Below are 23,238 nucleotides of genomic sequence, written 5' to 3' on the forward strand. Positions count from 1 at the left end.
GGGGGGAAGGTTAGTTAGAGAGTTTGGGATGGACAAGTACACACTGCTATATTTATTTTACAATGACTAAAAACAAGGACTGACTGTATAGCACATGAAACTCTGCTCAGTGTTATGTGGCACCTTGGATAGGAGAGGAGTTCGGATGAGAGTGGATACATGTATATGTGGCTGAGTCCCTTCACTCTTCACCTGAAATAATCACAACACTGTTGGCTGGCTATACCCCAATACTAAATAAAAGGTGGTTTTTTTTTTTAAAGAATGAATGATAAACAACTTTTCTGGTCAGTACATATAAATGATCTCATTCTTTTTATGGCTGCATAGTATCTTTAGGATGGAAATACTACCATTTATTATGTCAGTTCTCCAACTGATGAATCGCATGGACTGAATATTTATGTCCTCTCCAACCCAAATTTACATGTTGACGTCCTGATGGTTAGTTGGTGGTATTTGGAGATGGACTCTTTGGGAGGTGCTTAGGTCAGGAGGAGGAAGCCCTCATGAATGGGATTGGTGCCCTTATAAAAGAGACCCCAAAGAGCCAACTTTCTCCTTCAACTGTGTGAGATAACATTAAGAAGATGGCCATCATCGAGGAAGTCTTTCATTGAGGAAGTGGACTCTCACCACTGGTGACCACTTGATCTTGGACTACTAGTCTCCAGAAGTACGGAATATAAATTTCTCTTGTTTAAAAGCTGCCCAGCCTACGGTATTTTGCTATAGAAGCCAGAGCAGACTAAATGGATATTTATTGTTATCAAAAAGCTTATGGTTTGATATCAACACCTCAAAAAGTTATTATACAAGTTAGGAGTATCAAGTAACATTTTATATCCCTATAGAAAATATTCTTAAACCACTACTAAATATGGAAAATGGAGGCTAAGCCAGAAAAAGTCATTTAGTTGTCTCTTTTATGCTTAGGATTTTTAAATTATGAGACAGAAGAAACTAAGTAACAGTGGCCATGGCTGAGCATGAAAGCAAGCAGCTCATCAAATATTTGCTTTACATGGGTCATTTGAAGTTCTGTCAGCTCTGAACACATTGCCTTAAACTGCTGAAAATTCAAAAATAGTTGTGATACTGCTCTCTACTTATTGTTCCTTATTCATCCCATATCAGTTTACTTCTGTTTTATCCTAACATTTATTTAAGGGCTCTCTGTGTGCCAGGCATTGTTCTAAATGCCAGAGTATTTAACCAGAGTATTTCATTTAACACATAACCAACCCAGAAAAATGACTTTGTTAGCTGTGTGATCTTGTGCAAGTAATATAATTTTGAGCTTTGGTTTCCTTATAAATAAAATAAGGACCATATTCTAGTATTAAGTGATTTAACACACATCTATTTGTGCTCTTACTATGAGCCAGGCATCCTAACTCAGGCAAAGTTATTTTCAGGATTAAATGAAATAATGAGTATAACATACTACTTGATATAAAATAGACATTCAGATGGTAATTCTAAGGACTTCCCTTGTGGTCCAGTGGTTAAGACTCTGAGCTTCCAAGCAGGGGATATGCGTTCAATCCCTGGCCGGGAAACTAAGATCCCACATGCCACATGCTGCGGCCAAAAAATTTTTTAAAAAAAGGAAAAGACAGATCATAACTCCTTTTATTGTAGCTAGAAAAACACCAAGCTTGACCCAAATCTGTATGAGTTCAAAATACTCCTCCCCTCCTGTTTTTGTGATTCCATGCTATCTTCCTAAAAGCAACATGGTCTGACTATACCTGTGATCTGCTACTCTTTTCACTGGTTTCTGTAATCCAAGTCACACAATGCTTCCAAGGTTAAAAAGTAAGTCTAAATCCACCATCGCTTCTAGTCCAAATAATTTTTTACTTCTGTGATTTCATTATTTTTTTTTGCATTGTGCACTACCTTATTTAGTTCTCCATAGGTTGTCATATATTTTTTTCTCCAGTTCCTTCTTAAATATACCTTGTGTTTTGAGACTTCAGGAGGACACATGGTACTCTCTACTCCTTTTATGTTTCTTTTATAAAATGTAAGCTGTGACTAGACATGTGGTCAATTGTGCAATGTACAAATGAAATCTGATTTTACACAATTTGCAAATCCAAAGAAATGGAAGGACAACTACTATGATACGTGGCTTCACTAGAGAAAGAGGTAAGTGAAGAGAGAGTGAAGAAGGGGCAAAATTTTAAAACACAGAGGCTTTCTGAAGTTGAAAGAAATTAGTACCAATGTCCTTGGAGTTACAGTAGTAAAACTGTGAAGGTGAGTGGGAGTCAGCAAGAGTAAGCAGCTAACCTCACAGTTCATTCAGAGCTGTAAACAGATGCACTTCGCAGTTCAAGTGGTAAGCATTTTTCTCTGCTTCTCATAAGCAGCAATGCTACCCATTCTTCACAAGAATATTATAGCTTATTATTTTTAGCTGTTTAATAGATGACATCCACACTAAGATCCATACCAGAGGAGATAATGGGCCAATAAAGCCACGCACAGCCAAGATATTTATTATCTCCAGCAACATATCACATCTAGAGCTGAAAGTTGGAAGTACTTATATCAGCTTTTCACATGTGTGTATGTATATGTGTGTATATGTTTTTTTACTTTTATGTAATAATTGCTTGACTAACTCTGCACAAGTGAAACAATGTGCTTAGAATAGGAGGGATCTCTTACAGCAACAGAGAGGATCTGGTGATTTTCACTTGGGGGTATGAGCAAGCTGGCTGCAAACAGGGGCAGACACCATGGAAAGAACCTTGAATTCAGAGTCAGACTCCTGAGTTCTTGTCCTAGATGTCACTAATCAACTGTGGTGCCTAGGGCAAGCCACTTAAAATTTCTGCTGTGCCCTAGTTTTTCTTGTTATAAACTGGGACAGTAAGGCTTGCTCTACTTACCTCATTAGTTTGTGAGGGTCAGGGGAGTGAGCGTGTATGAGTGTATTTTGAAAACATAAAGTCACCTGTAAATGCAATGCATTTTCATTTTAGATATTGAGTAATGAAACTATCAAATAAGCCTGTAGTTCAATGATACTCCATCTTGGTTGCTATGGATCATACAAACAGGAAGAATAAATCTACTAATATTATATACTGAAATTACATCTCCAATACGAATTGACAGAAGAGTCAAATCAGTTCTATACATATGAACCTAAGAGTATGTTAAAAACTGATAGCTGTTGGGGAAGGGGGGCGGACATTGAGATAAAGACATAATAGAAATGTGCATTCTAGATCAGTTAGTTCAATATTTGATAAAATAATAGTGAGGCTAAATATTTCATTATAGTGGGAATTCTTTAAAAATCTAACCTTAACAGGTATGAAAGTAAAGAAAGTATTACATAATTAGAACCAAATGATTTTAGCTAGAAAAGATCATATAGAATATTCTACCCTGATTCGCTTTCATTTTGTGGCTGAAAACAGGAAAACTCAGCCTCCATGTTTTGCCCAAGACCACAGTTTGAAGTGGTAGCAAGATTATACTCAGAGCCATCTTTGAAACTATTTTTTAAGTCCAAAGTGAGAGATTGGCTGACGGTGGTGGCTGAATTATGAATCTGGGATTCTAGAGATGAGTAAAATGGATAATGCTGGTGTTGCTAGGTTAGGAGACTAAATGAAACTCACCAACAGTCATGAATAAAGGCAGATTTGTTGAATGATCCATTCCAACAAAAGAGCAGAATTGTAGGTCAAACAAATTGTAAAGGCTAATGGAGGGAGACCTTGAATTGGAGACAAGGTAGACATAAGGAATATATTTCAGAAGTTAAGGCTGGCTAACCAGACTGGACTTGGAAATAATAGTAAGAAGAGAATAATAATGCTTCTCATTCTCAGTGCTTATAGCTAACTTTTATAGAGTGCTATGTGCCAGGCATGGTGCTAGGTGTTTTATATAACTTTCTTTAAAATCTCACTCACCCACATGAAATTCAGATGGAAACTATTCTCCCATTTTGGGGAAGAGGAAAGGTATAGAGGGAGAGGTGGAGCTTGTCCTGCACAAGTCTAAAGTCTACATGCTTAACTGCTATGTTCCATGACTTCCAAAGGAGGCAGGAAGAGTACGAAGACTGGATTTATCAACGCCTGTCCTTGCTTCATAGACTGGTTGGTAGGGTTGCAGTGTATGAATTCACCAACTACCCATGAATGTGAATACAATAAACCACCTAAAACCTATATCCAAGCTTCGTTTCAAAATTATAACTTCACATTAGCATCTTGTACCAATTCTGTGTCACTCATTTGCATGTGATTTTTCATTTTAGTGTAGATATGATAAAGGATCAATAGATGTAGAAAGTTGACACTGGCTTGCAATTAATTCTAGCAGATTGATGTTTACACCAAACAAAAATCAAAGTCATCAGGTTATTTCTACACTAAATATTTATAGAATTATAGAGTCAGAAATCTATCAAATATTGGTTTTACAAGGAACTATTTCTAGTCACCATATTACCAACGTTCATTCATTCAACAAATATTACTTGAACATCCACTGTGAGCCAAGCTCTCTTAAAGGCACCAGTGTATGTGTCGTAAATACCAAAGTCCCTGCTGTCAGTGGAGCTTATATTCTAGTGAAATTGAGAAATAATAAGTAAACAGGTAAAAAAATGATAATTTCAGATATTAAGAAATGCTACAAAGGAAATACAAGGGCACGACATGAGGAATCACGATTGAGGCAGGAGGAAATTTAATTCTTTTACTGCCCCTACTGCTACTGCTGCTGCTAAGTCACTTCAGTCGTGTCCAACTCTGTGCCACCCCATAGACGGCAGCCCACCAGGCTCCTCCATCCCTGGGATTCTCCAGGCAAGAACACTGGAGTGGGTTGCCATTTCCTTCTCCAATGCATGAAAGTGAAAAGTGAAAGTGAAGTCGCGTAGTCGTGTCCAACTCTTAGCGACCCCATGGACTGCAGCCTACCAGGCTCCTCCGTCCATGGGATTTTCCAGGCAAGAGTACTGGAGTGGGGTGCCATGGCCTTCTCTGGTTACTGCCCCTAATCCTTCCTTAAAGAATCAGTGACGATCTCCTTTCCTAAATGTAGAATACTCCTCTGAATTGGGTTTAAAATAAGCACCAAAAATGCCTTTAAGGGAATATTAACTAAGCACTGTCCATCTAAAAATAGGGCCAGCCCCAGAAAAATCATGTCCTGGTTCTGTGTGACCGAAGGATGCACAGGAGGAGGGCTCCCTGGGCATCTTCCACTTCCTCTTGACCATTTGCTGCAGCCTCTTTCAGGGCACAGAGCTGAGACGCCAATCAGTTGGAATTTGATGATTTGACGGAATCATCAATAAGACTTGATGAAATAACTAACTGCTGTGGTCTCCCTACTTTACAAATAAAGGCTCGGGACATCACTTTCCTTTGTTTGATGATAACCACTGATAAAGTCAGGCTAAGTTGATAATACAAGCTGGCATCCAGAAGTTATCAAAAAACTCTCAACACTGGCAAGATCATTTTCATAATGTAGCCATTTCACTGTCATAAGCAAAAAGGCTCCAACTGGGAAACAGTGCTTGCTCTATTAATACTTTATCATGTAAATGCAAACCATCAGAAGTTCAGAAGCCTAAAGCTAGGGAAATGTAGAGCTCTAATCAGATAGATCCACGTGTCTCAATGGATAACACGGAAATGATGAATGCAAAGTTTATGACTTTGAGATAAGCTGCAATAAAAATGTGGCTCAAGATACAGTTTTCATGAAAAAATTTTTCAAAAATCCACACTTTAGGGGAATCAGGTAGTGCAAGGAAGAGAGATTGTGAAGTAGAACGAAGCGAGAATTGTGAAGAGGAAGGAGAAAGTCAGCAAAAAGAGGGGACTGTTAAGAAGAGATGCTGATTGTTCCAACCTGGGTCTTGACCATATACACATACATCTCTTACAATAAGAAGCCTCTGTATCAACTTGTGGTTGCCAAGGGGGAGGGATGGATTGGGAGTTTGGAATTAGCAGATGCAAACTATTATATATAGGATGGATAAACAATAAGGTCCTACCATATAGCATAATATCCTGTGATAAACCATAATGGAAAACAGCACAACATTGTAAATCAACTATACTTCAGTAGAATAAATTTTTTTAAAAAGTCGCTGTATCAGATTCACATGGAAATCCTGATGGGCACCACCATCTTCAAAGGAAGCTGCTCCTTCTAATCACAAAAACAGAACCAGCAAAAAAAAGTCCACTTTGAAAGATTTCATTTGGTTTGGGCCCAAATCACATCAGCTCAGTCAGGGGCGCTGTCCCCAGTGTTTTCTCCCAGAACCAGCAGAAGGAATGTATTCCCTTTCAGCCGGTCCGGAGTCCCTGCGGCATACAGGCACCATCAAATGCAGATTGACATCTATTTGTAGCGCAACTAGAAAAGGCAGTTTCATTCTGAATTATTTAACATGGCAACATTTTGCACATATAAATCATGTCCAGCTTTATTAGATTAGGCCAATTGAAGAAATATATACACCTGCCTGTCATGTAAAGCCCTTCATCTTGGGGAGTAGACTCCCCAGGGGGACATCCCAGGAGGTAAATTGAATACTGAGTGGTTTATCTTGTGGTGAAGCCTGAATTGAAAATTGAAATTCCTGCATGGACATCGAATTTCACATCAAAAATGAGGACCTAGTTTATCTCTCTTGGTTACCAGGGTACTAATCACTCTAGAAACTTAGATTTACATGACTATGGCTGTTCCCTGCCCTTTATGTTGGAGCTGGGCCCCGTCAATGTGATAATGTTCGTCAAGCTCTTTGAGGTCCTCAGATGAAAGGCATTCTACAAACACAAACTATCACTTGCCTAAATCGGCCGAGTAGCTTGATATTATTTCTCTCCATTTTTGGGTTTGCCAGAACAGCACAGGAGATAGCAAAAGGCACACGGTGAGATGAAAGGGTGGAGATTAACAGGGGACTGCTTTTCAATCAGATAAGGCAAGAGGATGCACAGTTGATAGCCTGATTTCTATTATGAGAAAAAACACACCCAGGGTTGTTCTCGTTGTGCTCCAAATCTCAGAGGAAAATCACTTTAATAAAAATAGGCTGTATCTCAAATGCTCTTCCTAATTCAAGTTCAGGGAAAAAAAAATTTCACTTCTACCACTTACACAGAAGGGACTAAGAAAATGGGATTGGATTCCTTCTTCCCCCCTCATTCATTCCCTCTCCTTTAAAAAAAAAAACAAAAAAAAAAAACAAAAAAACCTTGTTAAAGGGAGAAAGTATGCATCTGAAAAGAAAAACACGAGGAGGAGACCCAGTGCCATTACTTTGGAGAGCTGAGAGGTGGAGAATGAAAAAGCCATTGGTCTCAGTTTTACTGCCACAATGGCCTTTTATGAGAGGGATTAGACACGCCAGGAGCTGGCGCGGCATTCATTGGTGCCCGGCGACAATCTGGAAGAAGGACGATAAAAATCAGTTTGTCCTAAGGTTAAATTGCCAAAGACTTCCTAGATTGGCTTTTCAGATTGTTTCCCTTCGGAAAGAAGATGAAAAAAGAAAGAAATATGGGTGAAAGGCTGGTTTTTTTTTTTCTTTCCCTTTTCTTCCCCCCTCAGTGCAAGATGTAGCATTCAGAAAACATGTTGAGCGAGCTGAAGCATTAAAAAGATCAGTCTTTGGCTGGTGAATGAAAGGCTGTTGTGCGTGTGACTCACATACTAAATGGAAACCTGCCTTCAAAGCCTATTTTACTGCCTAATTATATATACACAAAATGTAGCTGTCTGTTTCAATCAAATCATAGGAAAAGGAATAAAACTCCTCTAAAGATGCAATTTTCATGGTTTGTCATAACCTTAGAAACACTGCTAATGCCAAAGGAGGAAGTACAGCTGCATGGTCCAGATAAGGCTTCAGTAATTGTTTTTCTTTTAATTATTACTTTATAAAGACATTATACCTCCTACTCCGAAGAAGGAAAATTAGTGTCCTCTGTCTCCTCTTTTTATCCCCTCCCTGCCCATTTTCACACTATGCTTGTTGATATGCATTTCAGCTGTGGCTAGAAGCCAGCGTAGCTATGGAAATAATATTTAAGTAACCACCCTAACTACAGGCTCTCAGAGGGTTCCCGTGAGGATGTATTTTCCAAATTTATGTTTTGAATTGAGCAGAGCCTTCCAAAGCACAAAACAGAGTGCCAGGGATCAAGATAACATGCTCAGACCCAAACAACTGTGTGAACTTGGCTTTCATGGAAATAGTTTCTATTCATAATATGAATACATTTATTCTTTTAAATTATGAATTGCATGAGCATTTCCACTGTTGTCATCCCTGTTAAAGATGATGTAATAAAATACACAAAAGACATTTTTCTCTCCAACATTTTATACGTACAGACCTTTTTTGTATAACCCGAAACTGTAAAGTTTAATAAGCCATTACTAATTTACATATTTTTATAGATTCAAATCATTAAAATGCAATGATATTTTAATGGCTTAATATATATCTAATTGCAAATTAAAACTTTTTAACACTGGAGATGGCACTGAGCATACTACCACGGGGTTCCAAGTACCTAATTCAGAAAGCATTTGTAGCTACTAACATTTCTGAGGGAAACGTAAAGTGTATCACTGGGTGAGTATATCGATTATCTTATAATGTGCATGTTTTTAAAAAGTCATCATTTTAACTACACCTACCCCTCTTCTCCTTAATCTCTTCCAGCCTACTCTCTGTTCTGTCTCAAGTCCTATTAAATTTGGAACCTGCTGTATTAATCCATAGAATAAACAATTCAATTAATAATTATATGATAATTAAGTAGGTATGATCATTAAGCTACTCTCAATGACTCTCAGAAATCCTGGGGCATAAGAAATATGGAGAAAATCACAAACAGGCAAGAACTAAATGAGGCTTATGCTCTAGAAATTACTGCCTACATTCCAAATTCCAAAATGGGATTTGAGACCTATTGAAAACAAATGTGCACAAATGTTCATTGCAGCGCTATTCGCAATAGCCAAAAGGTGGAACAAACCCAAATACCCTTCAGCAGATGAATGGGCAAACAGATACACAGACACACACTCACACACAGGAGTATTACTCAGGTATAATATAGAACAAAAGACTGATATATGTTACAGTGTGAATGAGCCTTGAAAACATACTAAGTGGAAGGAGTTAGACACAAAAGGTGACATAATATATGACTTCATTTATATGAAATATACAGGATAGATAATTTCATAAACACAGCAAATTGGTGGTTGTTACCAAGAGATGACTCTACATCACCAGATAGTTGATACCCAAATCAGATTGATTATATTCTTTGCAGCTGAAGATGGAGAAGCACCATACAGTCAGCAAAAACAAGACCTGGAACTGACTGTGGCTCAGATCATCAGCTTCTTATAGCAAAATTCAGGCTTAAACTAAAGAAAGTGGGGAAAACCACTATGCCATTCAGATATGACCTAAATCAAATCCCTTATGATTATACAATGGAGGTGTCAAATAGATTCAAGGGATTAGATCTGATAGAGTGCCCCAGGAACCATGGACGCAAGTTCATAACATTGTACAAGAGGTAGTGATCAAAACCATCCTAAAGAAAAACAAATGCAAGAAGGCAAAATGGTTGTCTGAGGAGGCCTTACAGATAACTGAGGGGAAAAAAAAGAAGTGAAAGGAAAAGGAGAAAGGGAAAGATGTACCCAGTTGAATGCCGAGTTCCAGAGAATAGCAAAGAGAGATAAGAAAGCCTTCTTAAGAGAACAATGCAAAGAAATAGAGGAAAATAAAAAAATGGGAAAGACTCAGGATCTCTTCAAGAAAATTAGAGATACCAAGGAAACATTTCATGTAAAGATGGGCACAATAAAGGACAGAAATGGCAAGGAGTTAACATAAGCAGAAGAGATTAAGAAGAGGTGGCAAGAATACACAGAAGAACTGTACAGAAAAGATCTTAATGACCTGAGTAACTGTGCGATCCCTCACCTAGACCCAGACATCCTGGAGTGTGAAGTCAAGTGGGCCTTAGGAAGCATTTCTATGAACAAAGCTAGTGGAGGTGATGGGATTCCAGTTGAGCTATTTCAAATCCTAAAGGATGATGCTGTGAAAGTACTGCACTCAATATGCCAGCAAATTTGGAAAACTGAGCAATGGCCAGTTTTCATTCCAATGCCAAAGAAGGGCAATGCCAAAGAATGTTCAAACTACCATGCAACTGTGCTCATTTCACATGCTAGCAAGGTAATGCTCAAAATCCTTCAAGCCTGGATTCAGCAGAACGTGAACCAAGAATTTCCAGATATACAAGCTGGATTTAGAATAGGCAGAGGAACTAGAGATCAAATTGCTAACATCCGCTGGATCATTGAAAAAGCAAGAGAGTTCCAGAAAAACATCTATTTCTGCTTCATTGACTATGCCAAAGCCTTTGATTGTGTGGATCATAACTAACTGTGGAAAATTCTTAAAGAGATGGAAATACCAGACCCCCTTACCTGCCTCTGGAGAAACCTGTATGTAGGTCAAGAAGCAACAGTTAGAACTGGACATGGAACTGGTTCAAAACTAGGAAAGGAGTACATCAAGGCTAAAAAGCAAAGACATCCCTTTGCTGACAAAGGTCTATATAGTCAAGGCATATGCTCTTTCCAGTACTCATTTAGGGATGTGAGAGCTGGACCATAGAGAAGGCAGAATGCCAAAGAGTTGACGCTTTCAACTGTGGTGCTGGAGAAGACTTTTAAGAATCCCCTTGGATAGCAAGGAGATCAAACAAGTCAATCTTAAAATAAATCAACCCTGAACACTCACTGGAAGGACTGATGCTGAAGCTCCAACACTTTGGCCACCTGATGCAAAGAGCCAACTCACTGGAAAGACCCTGATGCTGGGGAAAATTGAAGGCAGAAGGAGAAGGGGATGTCAGAGGATGAGATGGTTGGATGGCATCACCAAATCAATGGACATCGACTTGGGCAAACTCCAGGAGATCATGAGGGACAGGAAAGCCTTGCAAGCTGCAGTCCATGGGGTCACAAATGGTCGGATGTGACTTGGCGAATGAACAACAACAAAAGGCTATATTTTGTCACCCTGCTTGTTTAACTTCTATGCAGAGTACATTATACTGTTCATGCTGGGAGCTGCTGCTACTGCTAAGTCGCTTCAGTCGTGTCCGACTCTGTGTGACCCCATAGACGGCAGCCCACCAGGCTCCCCCGTCCCTGGGATTCTCCAGGCAAGAACACTGGAGTGGGTTGCCATTTCCTTCTCCAATGCATGAAAGTGAAAAGTGAAAGTGAAGTCGCTCAGTGGTGTCTGACTCTTAGCGACCCCATGGACTGCAACCTACCAGGCTCCTCCGCCCATGGGATTTGCTGGGAGAAATATCAACAATCTCAGATATGCAGACGATACCACCCTAATGGCAGAAAGTGAAAAGGAACTAAAGAACCTCTTGATGAAGGTGAAAGAAGAGAGTGAAAAGCCAGCTTAAAATCCAACAGTCAAAAAACTAAGATCAGGGTATCTGGTCCTATCACTTTACAGCAAATAGATGGGGATAAAATGGAAACAGTGGCAGATTTTATTTTCTTGGGCTCCAAAATCATTGTGGACAGTGACTGCAGTCATGAAATTAAGACACTTGCTCCTTGGAAGGAAACTTATGACAAACCTAGACAACATATTAAAGAACAGAGATATCACTTTGCCAACAAAGGTCCATACAGTCAAAGCTATGTTTTTTACACCTGTTGTTGGGGTTCAGTTGCCCAGTTATGTCCAACTCTTTGTGACCCCATGAACTGCAGCATGGCAGATTTCCCCATCCCTCACCATCTCCCAAAGTTTGCCCAAGTTCTTGTCCATTGCATGGGTGATGCCATCCAACCATTTCATCCTCTGATGCCCTCTTCTCCTTCTGCCCTCAATCTTTCCCAGCATTAGGGACTTTTCCAATGAGTCAGTTATTTGTATCAGATGACCAAAACATTGGAGTTTCAGCTTCAGTATCAGTCCTTCCAACAAGTAAGTATTCAGGGTTGATTTCCCTCAAGATTGACTGCTTTGATGTCTTTGTTGTCCAACAAACTCTCAGGAGTCTTCTCCAGCATCACAGTTCGAAGGCATCAATTCTTTGGCATTTTGCTTTCTTTACAGTCCAGGGCTCACATCCATACATGACCACTGGGAAGACCATAGCCTTGACTATACGGACCTTTATTGGCAGAGTAATGTCTCTGCTCTTCAACACAATCTAGGTTTGTCATAGCTTTTCTACTAAGAAGCTTTTTTCTGGCCAAGAAGGTTTTTCCAGTATTTACATATAAATGTGAGATTTGGACCATAAAGAAGGCTAAGTGCTGAAGAATTGAGGCTTTCAAACTGCGGTTCTGGAGAAAACTCTTGAGAGTCCCTTGGACAGCAAGGAGATCAAACCAGTCAATCCCAAAGGAAATCACCCTTGAATATTCATTGGAAGGTCTGATGCCGAAGCTAAAGCTCCAATACTTTGGCCACCTGATGTGAAGAGCCGACTGGGAAAAGACCCTGATGCTATGAAAGACTGAGGGCAGTAAGAGAAGGGGGCAACAGAGGATGAGATGGTTGGAAGTTATCACTGACTCAATGGAAATGAGTTTGAGCACACTGTGGGAGATAGTGAAGGATAGGGAAGTCTGGTGTGGTAAAGTCCATGGAGTCAGATGGAATGCATAATCAGATCATAAAACAAGAAAATGAACAAATGAAGCAGATAATATTAAATAGTAATCATTCCCTAAAGAAATTCAGACATGTCATTCAATTTTTGCATGATGTATCAGAAAGACTCCATTGTTATATGAGATAAATATCAACCAAGGCCTCAATCAACCATTTAGAACCCTCCATAATGGGATTTGAATTTACTTTATCCCATACTTTTCCATTTCTATACCCTAATGATCTAACTAACAAAGAGGAGGAAATAAATTTAGTTTTCATAATAATGTTATATTCCATATATTATTATTTCCATTTCACAGTGAAAAAAATGGGGTTTGTTTGCAAGGTGGCCATAATAATTCCTCCCATGCACATACTCATGCTTTTCTGCATAATGACTTTGCCTTTCTTCCTAACAGGAGGTAGGGTTCATTTTTCTACTCTTTGAATTTGGGCTTGGCCATGAGACTTTCTTTGGCAAATGGAACATGAGAAACAGGAGCAGAGTTTTGAAAGTGCTTGTACATAACCTTGCTTTCTCTGGGTGGTGGTTACAACCCTGAGTCCACTGCGTGGACAAGTGTAAGCTAGCCTGCTAGAATGGCAATGGGGCTGGGAAAGGAGGTGCCCCAGACGAATGTGTAAATGAGACCATCTGAGAGTAGGCAGCCCCATTTGAGCCACTGTCTGACTTACTGAATGGGTGTCCCCCAAGAGAGACCAAAAAGAACTCCCCAGTGGAACCTGGTCCAAATTTCTGACTCATCCAATAATAAGCCAAAAAAACCCCAAAGTGCTATTACTTCTAGCCTACTAAATTTTGGACTGCTTTGTTACACAGCAATAAATAAATGATTGCTAGAGAGAGGTTCAGAGGATTGCTCAACACCTCACAGGAAGTAGTGTTGGAGCTGGGGTTCCAACTCAGGTCTGCTAACTGCACCATCTATTCACTTGCCAGTATGTACACTAATTCTCCCAAAGTGTCCCAAGAGAACTATTGGCAAGGTTAAACTATATGTGAGTGAAAAATGTATGATCACACACTTAGCAACAATCCAAACTTAGGGAGAACAGTTCTCTCAGAGGAACCAGATATGTGGCAAGGCGGTTTGCTTGTTAAATGGAGCAATGTCTTATAAAGTCCTTAGCCAAAAAATAGGTTTGCCCTAGATTTGGAAAAAGCCTTTGACCCACTTTTTTCAGTTTCTAGAAAATACAATACCTTTTTTCAGAAGTCTGTTTCCACCCTTTTAAAGACACCTCCAGACAATCACGTAAGACTTAGGCTGAAGAGTAGTAGTCCCAGCCCTTCTGCTCTTGGACTGCTGGGCAGGATTCCTCTGCAGTAGCTAGAATGGTAACACAGAGGGGCAGGAAGAATGATGAGCTCTGGAATCATGATCACAGATAATCGTGCATTTATTTATTTTTGATAGGGATTAAAATAAGAAGAGGAGACTTGGGAATTCCCTGGTGTAAAGTGGGTAGGACTCTATGTTCTCACTGTTTTGGCCCGGGTTTAATCCCTGGTCAGAGAACTATAATCCCATAAGCCATGTGGCATGGCAAGAAGAGGAGGAAGGAGGAGGAGGACCATATTAGGCAAAAGAGGCAGAGATTAACTCTCTGTGGCCCTAAAAGTTGGTCTGGTCCTATAAGTTGTTGAAGAACAGTCTGGAGGCATCAGGACTCATGTCTGATGGAGCCTGGATCCTCTCTGAGAAGCCCAGGGTACCACGTGTTCAGTGCAAGTGTACGGAGGGGTTAGCATGTGCAAAGCACAGCAGGCATTCAGACAAACGGGAAGCTGTGTATGTGTGTGCTGGGTGTACAGTGAACCTTGCCTTGGACACAGAAGGTCTGAGTCTTTGGATGACACTTTCTATCCCTCAGTAGGTTTCTGGAGGATCACCTCATGCCAAACATTTCAGTAAATTCCCAAATGGTGTTTCTGAGTTCTATGCATAGTAATAATTTTTTCAATGATTTCTTGATACTGGATGATAACCAATTCTTGAATTTTCAATATTAATAAAGGTGAGGCTGAACATAGATGAATACAGTTTCAACCCTCTCTTCTACCAGAAGGCAACTTGTCTGTATTTCACATTTGTTGTATCCGTGTTATTAGAAAAATTTAGTCCTTGAAATATGAAACTCCATGAGCAAAAACTAAGCTCTTACCTGAAACTTCTCTCCTTATTCAACATGGTAAAGACAGCCACCAACTCTAATGGTTTTTTGTGAGAGTAGTGGTTAGACTATAAATACTAATTTTGTGTGTATTTTTATGATTTAATTTCTCCTTTTTATGGGAATATAAAACATTTTAAAAAATAAATCTTTAATGAAAGTGTACAATGGTGATGTGGGAAGTATGTGAATCTGTCACATACAATATAAGAACATGTTTAAATATGCATATTATAAACATTTAAAGTTGCAACGGTCCAAAATAATATTAGGCTCTTTTAGGAAACATTTCTTGCTAAATATGAGCCCACTAGCATCTTAAATACAGATTGCAATATATATATATATATATGTATATATATACACACACATATGCAACCAGGGGTAAAATATTTTTAACCAAATATTTGTTTTTAAATTTTCTTAGACATTATGCTGTATGCCAAGTTTATTATTTATTTAGATAGAGCAAAACATAAAAATTCCTCAAGCCTCTCATTTTTTTTTCTCAATGTGAGAACTATTACAGAACTGAGAAATACTTTCTCTTCCAGAAACTCTTTCTTAGACTGTCTTTCCTTCTTTTCCTACTTTCTCCCCTTAGACATTCTCATCTTCCCTTATGACTTAACCTGGTGTAAGTCAATGGTCCCCAAATCAGCATATCCAGTCCCAATATCATTCATCAATGCTATGTAGTATGTACAGCATCCTAATAAAAATCACCATTTAAATGTTTTCATGACCTTGGATGCTTTGGCTAATGACATTACCATCTGCATATTCAACCCAGATAGATCCCTTGGCACCATCTTGGATTCTTTTTTCTCCATCATCCATCCTTGGCTCCCTTCAGGAGCTCAGGTGACTCTTCCTGTCACATCTAGTTTCATAAGATATGTCTCTTTCCATTCTATGGCCAAACATAAGCTGTTATCACTTTCATGGATGACTGAATTCTCCTTTGTGAGGACAGTGATTCTAATTTCTTACTAATGAACCTGCCATCCAACTTGCCCTCACCCCAAACTGTATTCAGTTTCTAACTTAATCTGGTTCTTTACATTTTCCTACTTAAAATTCTTCAAAGACTTATTGCTTTCAGAATGAAGTACATATTTGGAGATTTTGCAGTCTGGCTCTGACTTATTGTACGATCTCTTCTTGTGCTGCTCCCTTCATCTATTCCACACAAGGCTTCTGCTCCAGTCCCATCAGATAACTAATTAGTCTGGGAGCGCTCACCAGGTCTCCCGCCTGGACTTCTTTGCTCACCTTTCTCCCCTTGTAGAGTTAACGTCAGTAAAGTCTCTTCTGACTTCCCACCACAGTGAATGATTCCTTCCTCTGTACTCCCACAAAACTCTGCTCACACTGTGCCCATCTGGTACTCATCTCCCTGGGTGGGTCGTGTAGTTCTTGGAGGGAGCAGAAGAGGGAGGACCATGTCTGGTTTGACTTTGCATGGACAGTTCTGAGCTGGTTGGAACTCCCTGCTGGTTAGCATGTACTAAAAAATTGTTTAGTGAATGAGTCTTCATTTGGAATGCTCTGAAGGAACTTAAATTTGACCTATAAACTTCCAGAAATAGGAAGAAGGATGACTACCGATTCACAGAGATGGTATTGACCCCATGTAGCAAAAGCAAATGCGTTGTAAAGTCAAGCTGCAGTTAGCCCATTTTGCCACAGTTGCTTCTTTTTCAAGAAATGTCTAATTTGAGATCCCTTTCATGTGCTCTCCTTCCAAGGTTTAACGTACGTGATTAATCTTGACTTGCCTTAATACTGCTAGGAATGGGGCAATGACCTCAGCTGAGCACTGCAAAGTGATTAATGTTACATGAACTGGACCAGTATCTTTCTTTCTTTTCTCTCTCTCTTTTTTAAACTCTAGATTCTGAATAAACACATTCATGCAAGATTCGGTTGCAGACCTTTGCTCAATAGAAAACGTACTGTGATTCAAAGAGTAATGTTTCAGATACAATAAACAGCGTTAACGGAAACATGGCTCTTGTTAAAGAAAATGCTGTTTCAGTCTAAAGTCCCAGTGATCATAAAAGATATATGATGCAATAAACAAAATGAACCCCAGGCAGACAGGTCCCTTCTATGACTAACCACTGATTGAATTTTCCAACACTCCTGGACTTTCTGAGAGATAAACTATTCACAAAAGGTCCATGTTAAACATAAGGCTGTCATTCCCTTTTTGTTTCTAGTGAGGTCCAAGAACAGTGGAGGATCCCTGACATCTCCCCGCCAACTTCTTTTCTTTTCCATATTGGTTGTTTGGGTTTTTGAATTTTTTATGATGTGAGAAGACTGGCAAACAGTTGCTGTGATTGTCAAATGCCTTAAATCAAGAAGAGAAAATGCAATAAAACACAGTTTCCATGGTAACACATTGTAACCTAGTACCTCTGGATTATGAGCCAGCTTACATCTCTGATCATTACTTGTTGACAGGCATAAATTGAGCTTAAAAGCATTAATTTTGGAGATAAAACTGGAATGTGGAGCTAAGTTATAGTAAAGTTTAAATGTTTCCAATGTAGTGGTAGCAGATCAACACTGGTTATGTCATTATTTAAATAATGTTAATAAACTTATCATAAACACTTAAAAAATCTACAAGCTTTCCTCTAAAGATGGTATAATGAATTTGCATATATCCTTGAGGTGCAAGTGGTAACTGACATGTTTTTGGTGGGGTTATAAGAAATTAAATGGAATGATCAATGGATGGTTTAATGAAGGAATGGTTCCAATATGGAAATGATTCTTAAAAATGTTGATAACAGAAAATCTCCTAAAACTATCATAGGACATAAGTATACAATGTTTCTGGATATTTCCAGTAGACATAATTTCCTCTTTTTTAAATTAAAAGAGGCTCGAAATACAAATTATCCTAATAGAATGCTTGCAAACCTACTTTTTTTTTTTTACACGCTTCCAAGTTCTCATCAGACGCACTCACACTTCTGTCATATTTTAAAGTTAAAAAAAGAAAAAAAGATTTGTCTTGTGTATATGGCTGCTTCCAACTGACTTCAGCAGTTACCCATCAACCAATATAATCAACCATCAAAAGATAATTTTTTTCAAGACTGCTTGTTACACTTCTAGATATATTTTTATGACAAGATAATTTCATCTGATAGGATTTAATATGATAATAAAGAATTGGTCTATTGTCTCAATATCTAATCTTGATGTAAAAGTCCACTTTATTTCCCTGTTAACTTCTGAGTTCAACTTCACTGCTACCACTTTAAAAGTAAGAGTGGGAGAAGCAAGGGAAAGACAAGTGGCCTTTCCTCAAGGTTTGACTTTTGCTACCTTGAGCCTCAGGCAGACACAGAGACCAACATACCTTAGTTTCCACTTCTGTACTGCAGGGATTAGACCCACATGGCAAGATTGTTATAACTAAGCACTGACTGAGATGGATGCATGCAGGGAGCTTAGAACAGTATTTGGTGTGTAGAAAGTTCCCCATGAGGAAACCTTATAATCATCAGTCCCCCCTCCCCTGTAAATTATCATCATCATCATAGTATCCACCCCCCAGGACCCAGTACTGTGCTTCACATGGTGGGGGTGGGGAGTAGATGTTTGTTAAATTCAAGGAGCCAATTTATTCAACTTGGGGTTATGAGAGTTTACTATAGCTATTTTTGATAGAATATGGAACATTTTCAGGAAATTTGACTAGATTTCTTTTATTCCTGTGTACTATACCTTTCAGAGATTCATAAAACACCTGTGAAAAGAGTGCATGGAGTTAGGCAAGAATTCTGTCTCCCAGTGTTGCCAATTTGTAGGATTAAACCCTTGGGAACACTGCAGGGACTCTGAGCCCATGTAACACAGACTTGTGTTTAACCTATTGACCTTGGAAGGGCATAGATTTAAGAACCCTCCATTCTTTCAAGCACTGGTGCGAAAATATGCTAGTGACTTTGTTTTTCTCTGTTCTTTTTCAGCCTAGCTTTAAAGAATATAACCATTTTAAAAATGAAGAAAACATTTTTTTCCCCATTCTAATTGATATATTCACTGGATTATGTTACATGGCATTTAGTTTGTCTAAAAAAATTAAGATCTTGACCTATGCACATCCAGCTCTCAATACTACCCGGCATTCCTTTTTTTCCTTAGTCATTTTCCTTTCATCTTCCTCAATATACACCCTCAAAGGTATCCATCTTTTTTAATCTGATCACAACTTAAAAAAAAAAATCATAGCCAGTAACCTTGTCCTGTAGACACGAGAGAATAAAGGCTGTTATAGGATTTTAGCCTGCTCTGTTTAACAGCCTCTGAACACATGAGAAAGTGCTGAAGCCTCATGCTAGGTTCCGGCAAAGCCATCAGTATATGTTAGTTTTTGAGTTTAAAGGAAGGAGTTTCCCAACTTAGAGCAAGATGTTTCCTAGTTTAGAGGAAGAGTATCTCTCTCTTTTCTTTCTAAAGTTAATCCTTCCGACTCCTATGCTGAATTGGTTCCTAACTATCTCCTCTGGGTCCTGGTTCTGTCTGTTGTTCCTGTTTCTCGTTTTTAGGATGTTTCTCTTCTCTGGTTCTTCTCCATGATGGTCTTTCTCCTCCAAATACAGTCATCCTGCAGAATTTCTATTTCAATAAAAACACCGTCATTCCATCCAGAAATTTAGGAATTAGTTCTGATATATAATTTTCCATCACTGTCCCTCCTGTCCATATCCGGTCCACCTTTGCCAATTTTCCCTCCGTTCCCTTCTTCTTCTCCTCTGCCATCGCTCTAACTCATTCCATCAGTGCAATGGGGATCTGGGGTTGAAAAACAGTGGTCAGGGTTGCTTTGGTTTGTCCGTTAGTCTAATTTGGGATATGTTCTGACAGTTTTGGGAAATGAATACATTTAGAACATGGGGTTGCAGAGTTGCAAAACATTCCTTCATAATTGCATTCTCATTTTTAGGATTATTGCTATAACATTGTCACCTTCCAGACAAATAATCCTGGAAAGTATTCTCCCATTTAGGAACTACATTTCCTTTGTGGACAGCAATGTTCCACTAAAGAAACGTTATTTTCTTTATGAGACTGTGGCTATTTCATAGTCCCTTTTGCTTTCGGTGGGTGACAAGGCCCAGGGTGTCACTGTCAGCTCAGTGGGTTTCAGTAACAAACGAGCTTAATCTCTGTTGGCTGGCATGGGGAAGCAAGAGTGGGTTAGGAGCCGGCTCAGAGCTGTGCTGTTTCTGGGTGACCTAGAGCAGAGTAACTTCAAATTTGGCATGTTTTTACTCACGCCAGAGACCTCATTTATTCTAGGGAAGTACTTGCCCCAAAGGACAGCAGGCAATAGATGAAAGGGAGCTAAGCCTCCCCAAGTCGGGCCAGCCAACTAGGTACTTCATACTTACAAGCTACTTCTAAAAAGTGTCCCAGGTCTCTTCATTATGTAAAAATGTTTGAACTTGTCTCTGTTTTACCTGTATCACTAAAGTGCTGATCATCATACTGTTGCTTTCTCACATTTTTCCTAAAAGGACACAATTTTCCTTTTCTAGAGACTTTTTGAAGTTTGCAGTAAAGAAAAACAAGCGCCAGGGTAATAGTCTGGTTTTCAGGCCAGGGACTCTCAAACTCAAAAGTTACTCTTCTGTTTTCCACCTCCAATGCCCACTGCTGGCTTTCTGACCACTGAGCTGCTGTCCAATGAGCGCATTGGGTAAACCCTACATTTACCCAAAGACAGTACCCGATAAGACATCAGCTCCACATCTTTCATTTAACTTACATTTCTATCTTTGTTCGCCTGATGACTTTGCTACTAGTAACATCCCACTACTCTCATCATTAAACATTTCTGTGAATTAAAGCTTTCTTTCTATTTAAAATTCTTTTTTAAAGGACAAGACCTCTGTGTTGTTATTTCTATAGTACCTGGAAAACAGCTGATGCTTATTGAGTGACAGTTGATTTAAACTGCCCTCAATTTATTAACTGACAAGTACATACAAACAGTGGAATAGAATAGCCAGTCAGCACAATGACATCACATTCCTTCTTTGAATAGCACTTAAAAAAAAAAAAAAAAAAAAAAGGACTCAATCTGCAGTGTCTTAACCCAGCTTTGGAAAACGGCCCCACCAGCATCATGAGAAAAAAAAAAAAAAAATGAGATGGATGAAATTCAGATCCATCCAGATTAGGAGAGAAAAGGAAGGGCTGCTCTGCTTTCTTGCCCTTGTGCTGCCTTTCATCATTAGTAATTCTATCCGTCTCTTATCTGATCACGCAGAGACACATTATCTCACTAGCAAATGAATACACTGTGGAAAAACTCCCCAAATGCAAATGAACAGGAAGGACGTGCTGATACTGAAATTAGAGGAGCTCTTTCTCCCTCCCCCCACCACTGTCTGCGGATGGAGAAGTTATGGAGAGTCTGAATCAATTCCACCTCTACTTTGTTCAAACTTTGTCAAGATAAACCTTTTATCTCATTGTTCTAGTGCTATGTAGAGGAGATAATTTACATGACAGTAATCGTGTTGCTATATTTAGTAGTGTGCTCTGTGCCCATTTCTGGTAACTTGCTTTTGTATAAAACACTGAATGGGCTTTTCAAAATTTGGAACAGTGTGTATGATACTATTAAAAACATGACAGCTTAGAAAGCAATGCAATATGGGTAGATTTTGTACACTTTGTAGCTTTGGGGGAAGATCACAGGAGGAATAATAGCTCTAAAGTTCCTTTTAAACAATGTGTACTATTAGAAGGAAGCCTCACTAAGTTTTATCATTGGCTTTCTCTCCTCCCTACAAGCAAAAGGGTATTTTCATTTTTAATATATTGTGTGGAGCTACCAGAAACTTTTTTTTTTTTAAATCTGACATTGATTTATTTTTCTTCATCCCCTAGGTTAAAACAATGAAAAGAAAGAAACTCTTCTGTAGGACCAAGCAATTTATGGGCAACTTTGACTGCAGAGAGGCTTAAGCAGCATTCTTTCATTTGTTCCATGGTGCTGGTTGCTTTAACCCTTTCTGCCTCATCCAAGCGCACTGATCACCCTGCCACCCGGGAGTTTGCTGGCCCAGCTGCACTGTCACGTCAAAAATCCACAGGCCCTCCTTCCTGGTTTGAGACATTCCACAGTTTTGGATTTGGTCAAGATAATGCTGTCTCCCATTTTGAGTTAACTTCTTTGAGTGTGAGGGTTACCTAGTTTCTTCAAATTTTATTTCAAGAGTGACTCTGGGATAGTATCTTGGGAGGTTATAAAGCTTTACTAAACAGAAGGTCTAGTGTGCCCTGACCCTAACCCATCTTTCCTCCATTTTAGCTTGAAACAGATGGTGAAGAGGGGTGCCATACGGGCTCCTGGACACAGACAGGTTTTTGGGGGGACCCCAAAAAAAGTTTTTCTGAAACTTTTTTTGGGGTCCCCCGTTTCTTGCAGGTAAGACTCTAGCCTCCATGACCTTCCCCGAGTTCAAAAGAGCAGATTAGAAGTTTCTCATCAAGGGAAGAACAGCCTTGAAACCACCTGAGGCAACCCCACCCTTAAACCATGCTATAAAACTCCCCATCAAGTCCTTCATGTCCTCATCAAGTTGGGACACAAAGATCTCAAGGGCAGGATCTCTCTGTGTTTCCTTTGCCTGGCAAAGCAATAAAAGCTATTTTTTTCTACTTCACCCCAAATTCTGTCTCTGAGATTTGATTTGGCTCTAGCGTACAGAGGCTGAGATTTTGGTGCCAAGCTCTCAATCGTTAGTGATTTGCACAGTCATCCTAGAACCACCATGAAGTTCTCCACATTTCATGTTTTTCTTTCTCTTTCACATTTCATTTTAGTTGCTGAACTAAAAGCCTGAATGGCATTTTCACCAATTTTCCTTTCAGAACTAGAAATAACTATATCTCTCTTATTTCAATATGCTTACAATACAGTATTGGGTTTTTAAAAATAGATTAAAATGGAAAAAGACTTGCAAGTAATGTGAGATGTGTGACAATTCAGTACCAGTGTGTAGCTAGCCTTGATTTGGCCTGGATGGTCAAGGATAATCCCCCAAGCCATGAAGACAGCTGCTTCCACTGGTGGATGACTTCTGCTGTCCCACCAGACAAATCGCCTCGACAAATATCTTTGCCAGACACATTCTTGACATTGAAGCACACACCATCCCCAGGAAGAGCTTCACTCAAAGCTTCGTGGTGCATTTCAACAGATCTGACTTCAGTTGATTGGAGCAAAGGTGACTACCATGCTAGGGTTG

At 39.3% G+C, this 23,238-nt stretch overlaps 1 long non-coding RNA gene across 1 annotated transcript in view; it reads left to right on the forward strand.

Moving 5' to 3' along the window:
* The window catches only part of LOC123335113, a 38,606-nt gene extending 15,751 nt beyond the window's left edge, over window positions 1-22,855 (forward strand). The window contains exons 2-3 of the long non-coding RNA XR_006553452.1: window positions 21,875-22,166; window positions 22,416-22,855. This is a non-coding gene — a long non-coding RNA (uncharacterized LOC123335113). The remainder of the gene's footprint in view (window positions 1-21,874; window positions 22,167-22,415) is intronic.
* The last annotated feature ends 383 nt before the right edge of the window (window positions 22,856-23,238 follow it).

The sequence above is a fragment of the Bubalus bubalis genome, chromosome 9 (genome assembly GCF_019923935.1).
Source record: "Bubalus bubalis isolate 160015118507 breed Murrah chromosome 9, NDDB_SH_1, whole genome shotgun sequence".
Lineage (NCBI taxonomy): Eukaryota > Metazoa > Chordata > Mammalia > Artiodactyla > Bovidae > Bubalus > Bubalus bubalis.